Below are 15708 nucleotides of genomic sequence, written 5' to 3' on the forward strand. Positions count from 1 at the left end.
GAGGTGTTCCCACTGCACTACGCCTGGCTCATACAGGTGCTCAGAGAACACTTCTACATGAATGAGTGAGCTGGGAGAAGCTTATATTTTAAAAATAACTTTTAGAATAAGATTGATAGTCTAGTTGACAGTAATGTCCCAATGCCAATTTCTTGGTTTTGAAGTACATTGTATAATAGCAATATAAGATGTCATCAGTGAGGGAAGCCGAGTGAAGGGTACATGGGCCTCTGTACTATTTTTGCAACTTCCTGTGTGCCTGTAATTATTCCAAAATAAAAGGTTAAAAAAAACCCACCAGTAATCTTTAGTTAGGATCGTCCAACACTCTTGACAGTTGGAGGAAGCAGTGCCAGAGATGAATTGATTATATCCCTGCATCCCTGCTTACAGCAATGTTTTTGTTTTATTTTTACTGTTATTATTAAATGTAGACATGTGATTTATTTACATGGTCCATGATGTTAAATGATAAATAAGCTACACAGTGTATTCAGTGAATAGTGTACCCAAACCCCTTAGTTCCCCTGCCCATGAGCAACCATTGTAAATGTGGTTCATTCTAGCACTAATTTTAATGATATTCTATGCACCTACAAATTGTGAGTGAATATAAGTATATTTGTGTGTACACACATATGTAAATATGTGCACACACAGTTTTTTCGCTCAACTGGTAGCATTTGATAGACCTCATTCTTTTCTTGGATTTTTTCCACATAACAATATATTTCGGAGGCTTGTCATACCAGTACACCAAGAGCTTCCTTGTCCTTTGTTGTGGTTACACCCCATCTTCTTTTATGACCCCTCAATTAGTGAACATTTATGTCATTTCTAAGCCTCTTGCTTTTATAAACAATGCTGCAATGAATAATCGTGTTCATCTGTCATTTCCCAAGTGTGGGAGTGTGTTTGTAGAATAAATTCCTAGAAGTAGAATTGGGTCAAAGGGTATAAGCTTTGCAATCTTGATAGTGCTAAATTATCCTCTATAGAGTTCATTCCATTTTACACACCCACAAGTCATGTGTTTTATAAAATGTGTGTTTAAAGCAGCAATTTTTTAAAAAAATTACTTGGTGACCTCTTTGTGAATCTGACAAAAGTTATTGGCCTCTACCCAAGAAAAACACAATCACGCAATGTTTGCATACAATTTCAGTTGGCTCAGAGACCCATGAAGGCCACTGATGGATCCCAGGTTAAAAAATGTGACAGAAAGGGCAGCAGTATGAGAAAGAGGAAAGAGTTTTAGGACTAAACCGTCTAAATTCACATATCAGTTCTTATACTCAAGGCTGCAGAAAATTAGCCAAGTCATTCTACTTTGACCTTCAGCTTCTTTTTTGAAGGGAAGATATAGTAATTCTATTTCTTAAGACACTTGTGAGCTACACACATTCTTTTATGTAAAGCATGTAATATGGTGCTATGAGTTTAATATATGGTTTTGCACACATACATACATGTGCACACACTCACACACACCAAAAGCCTTCAGTTCCATTTCAACCTCTGGTAGTAACTACAACTGGATTCATAAGATCAACCTTTGCAGCAACATTTCCCAAAGTAGGGTTCTTGAACCAACCATATGAGAATTGCTCCGTGGCCATAATTCAAGGGCAGATTCCAGGGTCCCACTCTGGTTCAAGGAATTAGAAGTTTTGGAAGAGGAGTCTAAGGACCTTTCACACTTGGGGATTCCAGTGCACACTGAGGTTGGTAAAGTGTGCTAAAGAGCTTGGCAAATCCCTTCCAGGCCCTATGTTTGCACTTCTAGTAGTTCCCACCATGTGGCTCTGCCAGCTGGAACCTGTACCAGCAAATGGACAGATGTGAACACCGAGAGAAAGCTTGGCTGGTACCCAAGGTATCATCCCCCACCCCAGTTTCATCTACAAAAACACAGTTACTCACGAGGGTAACAGGCAGAATGACTCCACCCCTACCAGGATCTCTTTCATAACACCCAGCAAGGGAGACAATCCAAGACTACACATAGAAGGGAGGCCTGGGATGGAGGCCTGGAGGGCCAGGCTCGGTGGATAATGCCTGCTATCGTGGGGGTGACCATTCCATGTCCATGGATGGGCTGTGCAGGTCCTGGCAGACTTCACCAGGAGCGCTTGACGCTGCAGGCCTGGGAGCTCCCATCACTATGCTCTTGTCTACCACTGGTGAATGCTCTCTGCGGTGACAAGGGATGGCCCAGGGATAGGATTCCCTGATTTAGCAAATAAAAATACAGGGTGCCCTGTTAAATTTGAACTTCTGATGAAAAACACACAGTCTTAATACAAACATATCCCATGCATTCTTGGGACATACTTACACTGAAATAATTATGTGCTGTTCCTGAGAGATTCAAATTTAAGGGGGTGTCCTGTAATTATCTGGCAACCTGACCCAGGGCTTCTCAGTGTTTCTTCTAACCCCAGGAAGGACTGGAGCCCCCATGCGGTCATTTTAAGTTTGGTGCGCTCCGATCTTGGCTTTGGGTGGGAATGCACCCGAGGAGGGTGAAGAGGGAGTGCGGAAGGCTTGTGAATGCAGTCCCTCCACACCTGTGCTCAGCCAGGGGCAGGCAGCCCATCCATGCAGCTGTCGCACGTGTGAGATGCTGGCACAGCAAAGCTCTCGAACATGTCTCATTTCGTGACCCTGTGAGCCAGTGAGTTAGGCATTTTCACTATTACTCCCACTTTAGAGATGAGGAGACTGAGGACCCATGATGTTAAGATCACAGGGCTGTTAAGTGGAGGAGTAGGGACTGGCCCCTGGGGCCTATGCCAGGTCTGAATTTAGCAGAATCTCCTAGTCCCTTCTCTCTGGTAATCCCAAGGGTTTAAGGTAGGAACAGCCCCCGCTCCCAAATTCCTGGGACAGGAAACATTCTCAGTTTCTCCTGGCACTGGGCCAGGGTCTTATCCCAGCTCACATGCTTGCTGGAGAATTCGGGCTGGGAGGCGGGTCTGCAGAGTCCCCTTCATCCCTATCTGACCAGGACAGAACCAACCGCATGAACTGCCCATAGGCATTGCCATCTGCCGTGTGGGTGCCATGGGAGAGGTCTGGGGTTAGCGGCTACCTCACAGGCCCTGCCTGCCCTGAGCCCTGAGGCAGAAGGGTGGGCTTCCTCTGCCTGTAGACCCCCGGAGCCAGGCTGCAGAGGAGCTCTGCCTCCAAGTCCCAGCCCCTCTCAGAGGAGGCGGGCGGCCCTCTGCAGCCAGAGGCTTCTCAGCTCGGAGCTCCAGAGCCAGATGTAACATTGACCTTAAATGGTAAAAGCTCCCCAGAGTGAAGAGAGGCTGGCCAGAGGAGGAAAGGGGAATAACTCAGTTTTAGGTAAGTCATTGCTATATCCTAGAATAACCTGCCTCTTCAGCTGAGAGGGAAGCAGAGGGAAACTTCTCCTCCTTAAAGGTACAGGGTGCTGGGAGGGGATGCTTAACTTGGACTTTCCAGGGGAGCTGGCTTTGTCGGGTGGCATTTCAACTGAGTGTTTTTATTGTTGCTGTCTTAAGTTTTAAATAAGAAGTGAACTTTGCTGGTACTAACTTAACTAAATCATGCCCCTTTTGTTTGCTGTTGGAAAACATGCACATGTTGGGGTGAAGATGTGGCTTCTTACTAGAGATCCCCACCCTAAGCTTTCGTGTGGGCCCTTTGTGGCAATAGAGGGGTCCTGAGATTATGCAACTGCCAGGCAGGGTTTTCTCGCTGTTTTTCCTGTGTCTCTCCTTCTGTTCCCCTTTGCCTCTGTGTGTGAATCCTGTGCTGGTCCATCCTATCTCCATCCTTGGCCCTGAGGCTATTTCGGTCCCTGACCCTCCTTGTCCTTTGTTCTGGTCACTGCCCCTGCTTTTATCTCTGCCCCATCTCTCCTTTGGTCTCCAACTATCCCCACCTCCTGTGCCCTTTCCCTGCTCCTTAGAGAGGTACATGTGTCTGGGCCTGAGCCCTGGCCCTGCTCCCTTCCTATTCCTAGAGTGAACTGCATTCAGACTGACTTTCTGCAAAGGGAAAGCCTGGTGAAGCCAGAAGCCAGAGAGAGGCCCAGCTGCCCCATCCCTCCTGCGCAGTAAACAGTTGTAAAAGCTGGAGAGGCTCTGCAGTTTGCGTAAACAGCAGCGCAGGTCCTGGACCCCTGGCTGGCTCTCCTGCCTGCCAGAGTTCCAGCTGCTGTTCTCTTACACTCTTCAGGCAGCTCTCTGGAGTGGCAGGGGGAAATGAAGCAGCCCCAGGGCTTGTCTGAGCTGGGTGTTCTGCAGGGAAAGGAGAAAGCTGCCCAGGTCTGCTAGGCTGGGGGCACGAGGGAGGCAGAACCTGCCAAGAATTGTGTTGCCCTTATCAGGGGGTGATGACGAACCTGTGAGGCAGGTGGAGGTTCCCACCTCTCATCTCAACACTTTTACAAAGAAATAAACTCAGGTTAAGTGACTTAACCAAGGTCATACCACCGAAAAGAGCAGTGAGAACTTGAACTTTGGTCTATGTGACTCCAATTCCAGGGCTCCTGACCTTCAGCACAACTGAGAGTCTCCAACAGTGTATCGTAATTTTTGACCTAAAAGACAAAACAGTTGTCATTGTCATGTTTGTTTGGTCTATGAATCAGTGGCATGTGTGTGTGTGCGTGCACTCGTGTGTGCATGCATGCGTGAGTGATTATACATGCTTTGGGGAGGGGCTGTTTGTATTCACAACTGAGGTCCTTTTCTCTACAGTTGGTGGTAAGCGAGGTGTTTCTATGTACCCTCTAAGATCATCTGGGAAGGATAACTGTTCTAATTGCTATGGCATAATCAATTATCCCCATAAGCATATTGTTTTCAGGGAGCGGAAGCAAACATGCAGTTTTTACTATGCAGTGGACATTGTTCTGAGCCTTTCCCACACACCATTCCCACAACCCTACAAGGCAGGGATTATTATCACCATTCTCACAGCACAGAGAGGTCACACAGTGGGCATGTGACCTCAGGCAGCCCGTCTCTGGAGGTTCTAGTCTTGACCACCTCAGCTCTGTTCACCTCTGCTTGGTTCCATTTCTGAGAGGACAGCGAGAGAAGGACAGACGCTTCCAACATGCTGCATCTGAGGCTGTCACAGGTGGAGCCATGTGCCCCTTACCGCAAGGCTAGCAGAGATGAATCTTTACCTCAGTTTTGCTGAGGACACTGGGGCTGGAGGGTGTGAAGTGACTTTTCCAAGCTCACCCAGGCACCAGGCTAAATAGCATCTTGGGTTGAGTTTATTTAGGGCCACATGACACCTTCTACTTGAAATTGAATCCCCAAGGGGCCCCAGGGGTCTTTTGAGTGAGGGTTTCTGCAAATATGTGAGGGAAAGCTAGACGCCTTACCTGAGCTGCACAGATGGTTCTCAGTTTTCCAAACAGCTTGCATTTCTTTCCTCTGAGCCTTCACAATGAAGATGGATGACACCCCCGTGCCACCAGCAGGAGCTTATAAGTGCTTGGGATCAATTATTTTGGGTTTGAATAGACACATGCTCATAAAATGTGTCCTGGTTAAAGAAGGTCCTGAGTTTATTAAGCATATGTTCCTGAGATCAGATTCTTGTAGCCTGGTTTGAAAGAATGCAAGGTGGGGGTCTCTAGCTATCCATCCCACCCTGCCACCTCTCCTTCGTAGCCCCACAGAACCACTGCCTGCCTCTCAGCCATCCTCCCTGTGGTTTGTGGGTAGCAAGATTCTGTTTGATGCCCAAAGAGGAGCAGAGGCCCATGTGGATGAGGAGAGGAGAGAGCTTGGAGCCACAAGACTCTGCCCCTGAACCTTCAGGAGCTATGTGAGTGAGGAGGAAGGAGATGGAGAACTGAGTTCTAGTGTAGTGAATACAAAAGGAAAGAGGGGAGAAAACTGATATGAATTGAGCTCCTACTTTGTGGCAAGATCTTTTATTTAATTTAATCCTCGGGTTAGAGTCCAGGATGTCGTGGTTCAAAGAGAGGCACGCAGCTGCTGGTGGTGAGCAGGAATTCCAGCTCAGGCTGCCTTGGCTGGCACTTTCTGCATTAGATGTCACACTCTAATTAGGGACTTGGGTCCCAGAGGCAGTTATTGAGTATCACAGTCCAGATCATGCAAGAAGCAAGAACAGAGGGAAAGGGGATATCATGAGTTCAGGACAGCCTCATCTGATGAAACTTCAGACCCAGACTTCACAGGGATGACACTGCTGTGACCTTGGAAGCCCCCACCATCTCTGCCAGGGCCTTCTCTGAGGGAGATAGAAAGCAGGTGACGGTAAATTAGACAGACAGAAAACCTTTTCCAGACAGCAACAGATGTCAAAATGTTTGTTAAGGTTAGGCTTAGTCAGCGCTATTACATTCTTTCTAGTACTTTTTTTTTAATTCCAATTTTTATTCAAAATATTTTTTTGGTACCAGGGATTGAACCAAAAATTTTTTTAATTCTAAAATGCAATCCCTGGTACCAAAATATTTTTTTTTGGAATAAAAAATTAACCACTTAACCACTGAGCCACATCCTCAGCCCTTTTTAATATTTTATTTAGAGACAGGGTCTTGCTAAGTTGCTGAGGCTGGCTTTGAACTCACAATCTTCCTGCTGCAGCCTCCCTAGCTGGTGGGATTGTAGGTGTGTACCACTGTGCCCAGCTCAAACAAAAATTTTTTGGTCATAAAAATAACACATATTCCTTGCTAAACATTCTTGGAAAACATAGAAATGATATGAATAAGAAATTCAAAGCAAATATGAAGATTTAAACTTTCCAGAAAAATCCCATAACTCTTAAAAATATTCTTAATATAGTGTGTTTCTTTCTTTAGATTTCTCTATACAAAACTAAGGTTTCATTGGCAATGTGATTTTATAGTGTGCTTTTTTTTAAACTAAGCTTATAATAATAATAATAATTTTTCCACATCATTAAAGGTTCTTCCAAGCATGAGTTTGCAATAGTTGTATAATATAGAGTAATTTTAGCCATGTAACAGTTTGATCATCCTTCCTGTGGTTGGCATTTACAAATGTGGGTTTCCTTTGAGGACTATCTTACTGACACACACAATTTGACAGCTTCCCAATATGTTTGCAGTATTTGGGGACCTGGTTCTCAGAGGTGGGCTTCTCCCTTGTGGCCATGATGTGGGCTTGTTCTGAAAGATGATTATCAGTGAGACACTGGCCCAGTCTCACACACCCAAAAGAACATGTTGAGTTTTATTACCGTGTTATTTTGTTTAAGTTTTCAGTCCTTCCCGTCAAGGGTGAATTCTCTATTGGAGGTCCAGTAACCAGCTGTCCAGTTTTTTCTGGGAATGAGAGTTGCCCCAAACTTCCAATGCTTAAAAAAAAAAAAAAAAAGACAGCCTAAACAGACTGGGAAGTTAGTTGCCCGCCCCCGAGTCCAATGCGCTTAACAACCTTCTGATACTTGCTTGTCTTCCTTCTTGACAGGAGGAGGGCCAGTCTTGGCATGTAGTCTGGTAGGCAATAGCAAGAATTTAATAACTGTTTTCATTACATTTATTTTTACCGTAACTCTCTATTTGTGGTAAGTGGTACTGATTTTTCCATGTAAGAAAGGGACATAAAGTTTCCTTTTTTTTCCCCTTGGTGCTGGGGATTAAACCAAAGGCTTTGCACATGCTAGGCAAAGACTTCTACCAACATGCTGCACATCCAGCCCAAAGTTTCCCTTTCAAATCAAGGTAGCGGTGATGTTAGCTAATACTTATTGAATGCCTGCTGTGTTGCTAGATGCTGTTCTAATGTTTCACCTGCAATAGGTCATCTAACCTCAAAGCAACCCTCAGAAGTAGTTACCAGCATTGCCCACAGTATACAGATAAACTGAGGCATAGACAGGGTAAGGGACTTGCCCAACAACATGAAGCTGGTAAATGACAGAGCCAGGATTTGACTCTTGGCTTTTAGGCCCCATGCTAGTGAAATTAAAGAATATTAAATAAATAAGTATGTAGGTGGAACACAGATGTGACAAAAATTGTGAGAGCTGTGTGTAAATGACTGGAGTCTAGGACACATGGCTTGATGGAATTGGCACATCAGTGAGAGCAGGTGAGGGAAAAGCTGATCTGTACCAGTAAAACCAAGGGAAAGTTAGGGACCCAAGGGCCAGTGGGACAGGTGGGCAGGGACGAGGCCACACATGGCTCACAGCTCAGCTAGAAGAGCAGCATGTGGTCTCCAGAATGACTTTGCTGCTAAGGGGCACACCGAAGCTGTAGATAGTTCTGCTGCTGACACATCAGCAAGGAGGATGTTTCCAGAGAACCCCAGACCCCTGGTTCATCAGGAGAAAGCCTGAAGATGCCCTTGGCTTTGCTTACCCAGGTGAGGTCAAAGACACACTGGAGCAGAGTGGGAAGACGGGCTCAGTGTTGACCAGCTCTTCCCTTACCTCATACTGGAGCCTCACAGTACCCTGGTGTAAAGTGTGGGCCCTGGACGGACCATGTCACTCCATCGCTGACCAGCTACATACCTCCAGCTGTACCAATCTCTCTGAGCCTCAATGAGGACAGAATCTACTTTGCAGGGTTAAATCCCTTAGTCCAGTATTTATTCTTGGCACCCAGTATACATCAACTATACATATTTCTCGCATTCCTCTGTCCCCTGCCAGAGTTTCAATCAAGAAGACTCCTCACTGGCTTTGAGATACTGATCATCCATAATCTCAGGCCCTACTGGCACCTCAATAGACACCCAAGTAGAATGGGGAACTTATTTACTAGATGATTGATCTTTGGTACCTGGTGGAGTCTTTAAAGAGGTCCAATAAATAATCTCTATACTTCCCTTACGTTTTGAAGCCTATTGAGATTCTGAGAACAATATCCCCACATAACTGATAAAGTGGGATTGAGAAAGTGGGTCACATTGGTAGGCAAGCAGGCTTTCTAACCGTGTATTAAGCAGACTTACCCCCATTCCTCTGTGGTGCCCTGTGGTGGAGGCAGGACCTTTTGGTTGGAGCATGGAGGAACAGAACAGATGTTGTGTTCCCTGTGTGTACTCATTCCCTGTGGAAAAGGCCAAGCAGCTCATGCTCACATGCCCAGGGCTCAGATCCATCCCTCTGGGTGGAGCTGGGACACTCTTGGGAAGTACAGTAAAGACCTGGTCCAAGCTTGTCCTCTCAAGTGACAAGCACCTGGTGAGACTTGTGCCATTCCCTAGTGAGAGATAGGAAGGGGTGAGGTCACAGGGGCCACCATGTGGAGCCCCAGCTCCTGCCCTTCCCACCTGAAGGAAACTTACCCTTTCTCCTCTGGAGATGCTGCTGGGGTGGGAGTGGGTCGACTGGTGCAGGGCTTCCCAGACCACACAAGCTCCAAACTGGAAGGATCTGGAATGATTTATTTATTTTTTTCACAGAAGTTCCATTTCCAGTCAAGGAAGCAAATGGTCTTTTAAGCCCCTCCTTCTGGGTTACTTTATACAGGTAGACGAGAGGGGACAGAAAAACAGAACTACAATTATCTGAGCAAAATGTATGTGCCAGGCATTTTAGATAAAATAATACACTAAATCCATATGTTAGCCAACTAAGGGAGATGTCCATGAGCAAACTGACTCCAGGAGGTTAGGTCACTTATCCAAGATCACTAACAAGTAACCAGTAAGTGAAGAACGGGGAGTTAAACCAAAAATCATCAGGCTTGCAAATCCCCAACTCTTTGTGGCTTACACAATGGGCCACAGAACAGAGTGAGTGTATCTGGCCCTTTGGTCCTGCTCCTACAGGAACAAGTCCAGGAGGCCCCAGTGCTGCTCAGAACACAGGCCCTGAGCTCTTGTGGCAGCTGCCCCGCAAGACATGCTCTGCTTTGCTTCTTTCTTTTGTCTTCTTTCATTCAGTATGTGACAGTCTTCATCAGGTCTCATAAACTTGTTCATGAATAAGCTCCTTCCTCTATTGAGAAGGAAAACACACATCTAGATTCATGAACTTTCTACTGACAAGAAATGCCATGCCCTACATCATGAGTCCGGAATCACTGTCTGTGGCTCACCAAGGTTTTTGTGCTAAAAGTTCATAGATATTGTGAAGGTCACCTGAGGCAGTCAGGAGTAGTGGTTGAGATGGGTTCAAATCCCTGCTTCACAACTTACTAGTGAATGATGATCTAACCTCTCTGTGTCTTACTACCCTTACCTTTAAAGTAGGGTTGATGATAGTACTATGACTGTTCCAAGGGTCCTCATGAAGATGGAATGGATCACTGTAGGAAAAGCACTTGCACAAGTGTAAGTGCTCAGTAAATAATAATAATAATTATTGGGGTCTGGATGAACACCAAGTGTATGGACCCCAGATGGTCAGGTTTCCCCTAGTTGTCTTGTCTTGATAGTTTCAATCTCTTTGGAGATTGGCTCCCTGGGAGAAAGAATGCAATATCCTCCTGGACTTCCCCAGCTGAGGTCCAACTGGTCCTAACATAGGTTGGAAGACAATGATCATGAGGCTGGGGGTTGTCAGGAGGAACCTGGCTACTCAGCTTTAAAAAAGTCTCCCTAAGGAGCATCATCAGTCCTAAGCATCTATGTGCCAATGTATTGTGGGAGATAACCCTGCCCGTAACCAAAAAGCCCAGGAGATGGAGATGGAGATTTCAGTTGGAGGCAGACAGTTCTGATCAGCCATTTCTACCCACATCAGAGAGACACCTGCAAAGCCTAAGACAAGTATATCTCTTCTTGGAAGTATAGATGAGAATTTTTTTCTTTTTGTTTTTGCTGTAGGAAAATACTCTAGAATTTATTTGGTGGTACCTACAGGGCCCTTCCCAGGTAGGACACAAGAAATTTATCAGATTCTACCTTTGTTGGTTAAAACTCTTTGGCTACCAAGTATCAGGAACCTATGCTGGCTAACTCAAGAGAAAGTTTTGATTTTTGGAAGGTATTCCCAAGACTTCAAGAATGAAGTAGTCAGCCAAGCTTCAGGAAGGCAGGACCTGGTGAAGCTTGACCTGCCATGGGAAGTTGCCAACCTTTTCTCTGGAGCAGAGAGTTGCAAGTTTGGGGTTTTTTAAAAGTTGTGCAACTTATTAGTTTAAAAAAATTTAATCATGCACTTCAAACTTATGTATATTTGTTTCAATTTATAAAATATTTTATAAAACAGAATTTTTTATAGAATGAGAAAAATGGAATAATATGGAAAATCATGATTATTTTTTTCCAAACAGTGCCAATAAATTTTCTACTTTGCCCAAAGCAAGAGATGTGATTGATCCTGCTTTATTATTTTGAAAATCTTTGTTTGGGACTTTGGATAACCCCTGGTTTTAATAACTGTCATGACTGAAAGAGACACTTTGTCAGTCAAGTTCCCAGTATGGAACCAAATCCAAGTCAGATGGTTCAAGAGACTTTAATAGACAGTTGATGGAAGTGTGAGAGCCCACAAGAGATGGTACCCAGAGACACAAAACTAGCAACAGCAGGAAGTCATTTCCAGCGCAACTGGGAGGGCAAGAGAAAAACACTGTATTACCAGAAGTCAGTGAGTTCTGGAGCCAGGGAAGAGGGTTTCTCTAAAATAAACTGTGGTTATGGAAGAATACAAGCCCCCAGACCCTCCTGCCAGAGAGGTAGCAAGGAGGGGCAGCAGGAAAGCTTCAACTTCTCTCTCCTTCAATCCTGTTGGTCCACTGATCAAACTCAGATGGCAAGCAAAGAAGGCCAGGGGATACATCCACAGGTGTCATCCTGGAGCCTGGAGTAGGGATGGCTCCCCAACAGGGCAGGCAGAGAGAGAGGGAGGGAGGGCAGAGAAAAACCAGCTCATAAGGAAGAGAAATATGGTTACTTCCTGAATGAGATGTTAATATTTCAATTTTATCTACCCATTTGCAAAAAATTTTTGTAAATAAGTCATATGTAGTTTTAGCACCAGCAGCAATATCTTCACTCCCCTGTTTTTGCAGGAGTCTTCTAAGCACATGCCTGTTATGGTGGTTGGTTTGGTTAAAACTAGGTAAATATATTTCACTAATCCACTCATTTACATACGAGCTGTGTCACCCTACACTAAAAGCAAATGAATACATAGGTGCTATGTCCGTGGTTCCACTGTGGAATTCCCTCTGAGCCGTTAGAGTGTCTCATGAACTGGACATGAAAGTGACCTTTCAACATATAGACTGAATAAGGGCGCCATTGCCAATGTGTTCATTTAATATTAAGCAAGTTTACTTTTTAGTAGAAATAGCAGTTTTAAATTTCTTCCTGTATTTCATTGAACCATCTTGAATTCCTTGGCATGTAAACTCTGCTATGAAGACCACTGCTCAGGGGCACAAGCTAGCTTAAGCAGCCTCCTAATTTCTGTCCTTGTTCTCAGGAGAAAGATCCTGAGAGGCCCAGCTTGGGATCAATAGCCATGGTTAGTGGTCAGTATCACAGGAGACAGATGTGGCCATGGGGTTCATTCCTGGTATATAGGGGTTTCTTCTAAGAAAGGGAAATTTCTAAAAGCAAAAGTGTCTTCAAATTATATCATGACCTTGTAACAGCCCTTCTGACCTGCCTCCTGGAGGTCCAGCAAGACACCCAACTCCTCAGCACATACATAGAAAACCTCTTGTGTTATTTCAACAAATAACCCATGGTGTCCACTTGTGTGTGGGTTTTCCACCTGTGAATGCACTGAAGAGCAGCCTTATTTCCCTGTGGTTGTTCCCATGTATAACCAACATTCCCAACAGGTCTGGGGTTCATAGGATTTTTCCTAACTTGAAGGCAGACTGCTTCTCAGGCCTGATGGGTCTGGTAGAGGAACACGGGTTGCTGATGGACTTCAAGCATCTGGTACATTAGACCCCCAAACACGTGGTAAATTGTCCCTATATCACAGTTTCTACACTTTGGAAAACACAAAAGTTACTCAGGCACAAAGAAAGAAAGACTAATTTTTTAAAGGCCTGCAAGGGAATGTTCCACTTGCTGAAATCTGTAGGGACTTGTTTCACATGACAATAACAAGAGTAATAATACTGTATTTATTATTGTTATTATAAGAGCTACCTTTATGGAGCACCAGCTAAACAACATGTTAAGTGCTTTGCATTTATTATCTCATATGTTTGCAACATCCTCAGAGATAGGCAATAATAATATCTCTGTTTTACTAATAAGAAAAATCAAGTCTTTGTGAGGTCCAGCAGTTCACTTGGGATTACATAGTTGGAAAGTTCCAGAACCAAAGGCTTCTTTTTTAAAAAAAATTATATATTTATATATATTTTACATATTATATATATTTATATATCTAAATATATATATATATACATATATATATATATATATATATATATATATATATATAGTTTTCAATGGACCTTTATTTTACTTATTTTTATGTGGTGCTGAGGATCAAACCCAGTGCCTCACACATGCTAAGCAAGCGCTCTACCACTGAGCCACAACCCCAGCCCCCAAGGCCTTATTGAATTTGGTGCAGAGTGCAAGAGAAATTCGAACTTGGGAGTTTACCAGGCCACAAGGGAGTAGAGGCTGGGCCAGTAAGATTTCAAAAAATTAACTCATGATAGGTTTACAGAGAGGTATTAAGGGAAGCCAGCAGCTTGGCAGTGGTTCCGAACTCTAGACCTGGCTCTGCCTCCAACTCATGCTGTGACTTCAGCATATCAATTCTGCTTTCTGAGACCTCAGTTTCCTCATCTGTGAAACATTCACTCTTGAAGGCCCAGGAATTCACCCCAACAATCACATAACTGAGGTCATTCCCAAGAAAGAACTTCACCAGACACTGGATCTGTGACAAGGAGGGGACTGCAGGTGTGTCAAAAGAGTCGCTGTAATTGTTCATTCTCCAGAAGCCACTGCAGTGTCTTGGGGACAGTGGGAACTGACCTCAGGTCCAAAGCAAATGGAAGACTTTGCTTTTAAGAAAGCATTTCTTGCTGAAGGGAATGTCTACTCATTCTCTTTTTTGTTAAAACAAGAGTCTCTTGACTCTCGCTTTAGATATTTACTGTTTAGATCAGAAATGATGGTCTCATTTTTGTCACTAACAAAGGCAGCTGCTAAAACCTGGTCCCTCTTCCCTTGTGTTATAGGACCAGCTGCTCCAAGTCTCCAGCTCTGGGAGCAGATGGGAGTGCCTTCTGGAGTAGATGGTGGGGACATTGACAGGGAGGGTCTGTGTCTTAGAAGGGATAAACATCATTGGCGTCATAATTTGTGGGGAGGGGGCTTCAGGAGTCCTGGGTGTCCCTTTGGAACTCCCTAGGTAGAGGAAGTCTGGTGAATGTGAGGAAATTCAGGAAACTGCTAAAACAGCTCACCAAAAGTGCATAGCACTTTCTCTGATTCCTCCCCAAGGACCATGGAGCCTGGTAGCTACGTAGCCTTTCAAAAATTCTCTGGATTTTACAGTTTTTTTAAAAAAATATTTTATTTTATTTTTTTAGTTGTAAGTGGACAAAATACCTTTATTTTATTTATTTTTACGTGATGCTGAGGATCAAACCCAGTGCCTCACATATGCTAGGTGAGTGCTGTACCACTGAGCCACAATCCCAGCCCTGGACTCCACAGTTTTGTGCACTGTAAATAGCATAACCACCCCCTGCTCCATCCCCAGACTCCCACTAGCATTCTTGTGCGCCCCGGGTACTTTTGCCTTCATGGGTCCCTTCCTCCTTATGAAAATATTAGAATTTATATTTTATGACTCTGCTAGTGGAAAGATAAATATGCTACCATTACCTATTAAAATGTTTTCTTTGACCTAAAAGCTTGCTTTTTTCTTCAAATTTTGGAATTGAAACATTTTCACAGGCCCTCATCCCAGTTCCTACTGCACAATGGATTTTCAGCCCTGTCCCTGCCACTTTACTTTCCAGAATGTGGTCTAGGGACCAGCAGCATCAACATTACCTGAAAGCTGTTAGAGATGCACAATTCTTAGAGCTGCCTCAGACCTACTGCATCACACCCTGCACCTTAACCAGACCCCAGCTGACCATCTGCACCCTATAGCTGGGGATGCACTGCCTATGCACTGGCCCTGGACTACCGGGAATGCCTGAATCACAGGACACAGACTGCTCCCCAAAATTATAGCAAGAAGTTTCATGATAGAGAGTCCTATATGGGAGACATGGCCATCATTAAACGGCTATATAAATGCCAAGACTTCCTGTCTCCCTTAACCCTTCTCTCCCCTTCCCCAGCCAGTGCTGTCCCTGTTCCCCCAACCCCAGGGGAAAAGTGAGATCCAGGGGAAGGAGCTAATTCCCCTCCTAGCTAATATTTCAGTTTTTCTATAAAACACGTGGCCTTCAGAGCTATCTCTGCAGAGAAGAGGGATGCAGGAGGCACCAGCCTCAGGGTTTCCACTCAGAGGTCACATGGACTATTATCTAGAATTAGTCATGTGACTCCAAGCTATGACCACTCTGCCTTCTCACCTCTTGATGTCCTCCAACCCTAAAGGGTTTAGGGCACCCCAGACTAATCTCCATGTTGTCTACTCCTTGAAAAAACATGTCTGGTCAAATAAGGTTGGAAAACATTGTATCTTGTTGCTCCTTCCTGGAGATTTGTATTGCACATTTCCTTCTTAAAGGCTCTGAGATGTCCTGCAGGGCAGAACCCTGCCTCACAGTGATATCTCCAAATGCAGTGACATACACAACCTTTC

The 15708-nt window shown here is 44.5% G+C and overlaps 1 protein-coding gene across 8 annotated transcripts in view; it reads left to right on the forward strand.

The window, feature by feature from the left end:
• Nucleotides 1-3132: 3132 nt before the first annotated feature.
• Irag1 (inositol 1,4,5-triphosphate receptor associated 1) overlaps nucleotides 3133-15708 on the forward strand; it is a 110684-nt gene continuing 98108 nt past the window's right edge. For 7 of the 8 annotated variants that reach the window (XM_047518280.1, XM_047518282.1, XM_047518283.1 and 4 more), the window contains exon 1: nucleotides 3358-3429. The gene's annotated coding sequence lies outside the window, so the exon portion shown is untranslated. The other variant, XM_047518281.1, reaches the window with a different exon arrangement.

This window comes from Sciurus carolinensis, chromosome 11 (genome assembly GCF_902686445.1).
Source record: "Sciurus carolinensis chromosome 11, mSciCar1.2, whole genome shotgun sequence".
NCBI lineage: Eukaryota > Metazoa > Chordata > Mammalia > Rodentia > Sciuridae > Sciurus > Sciurus carolinensis.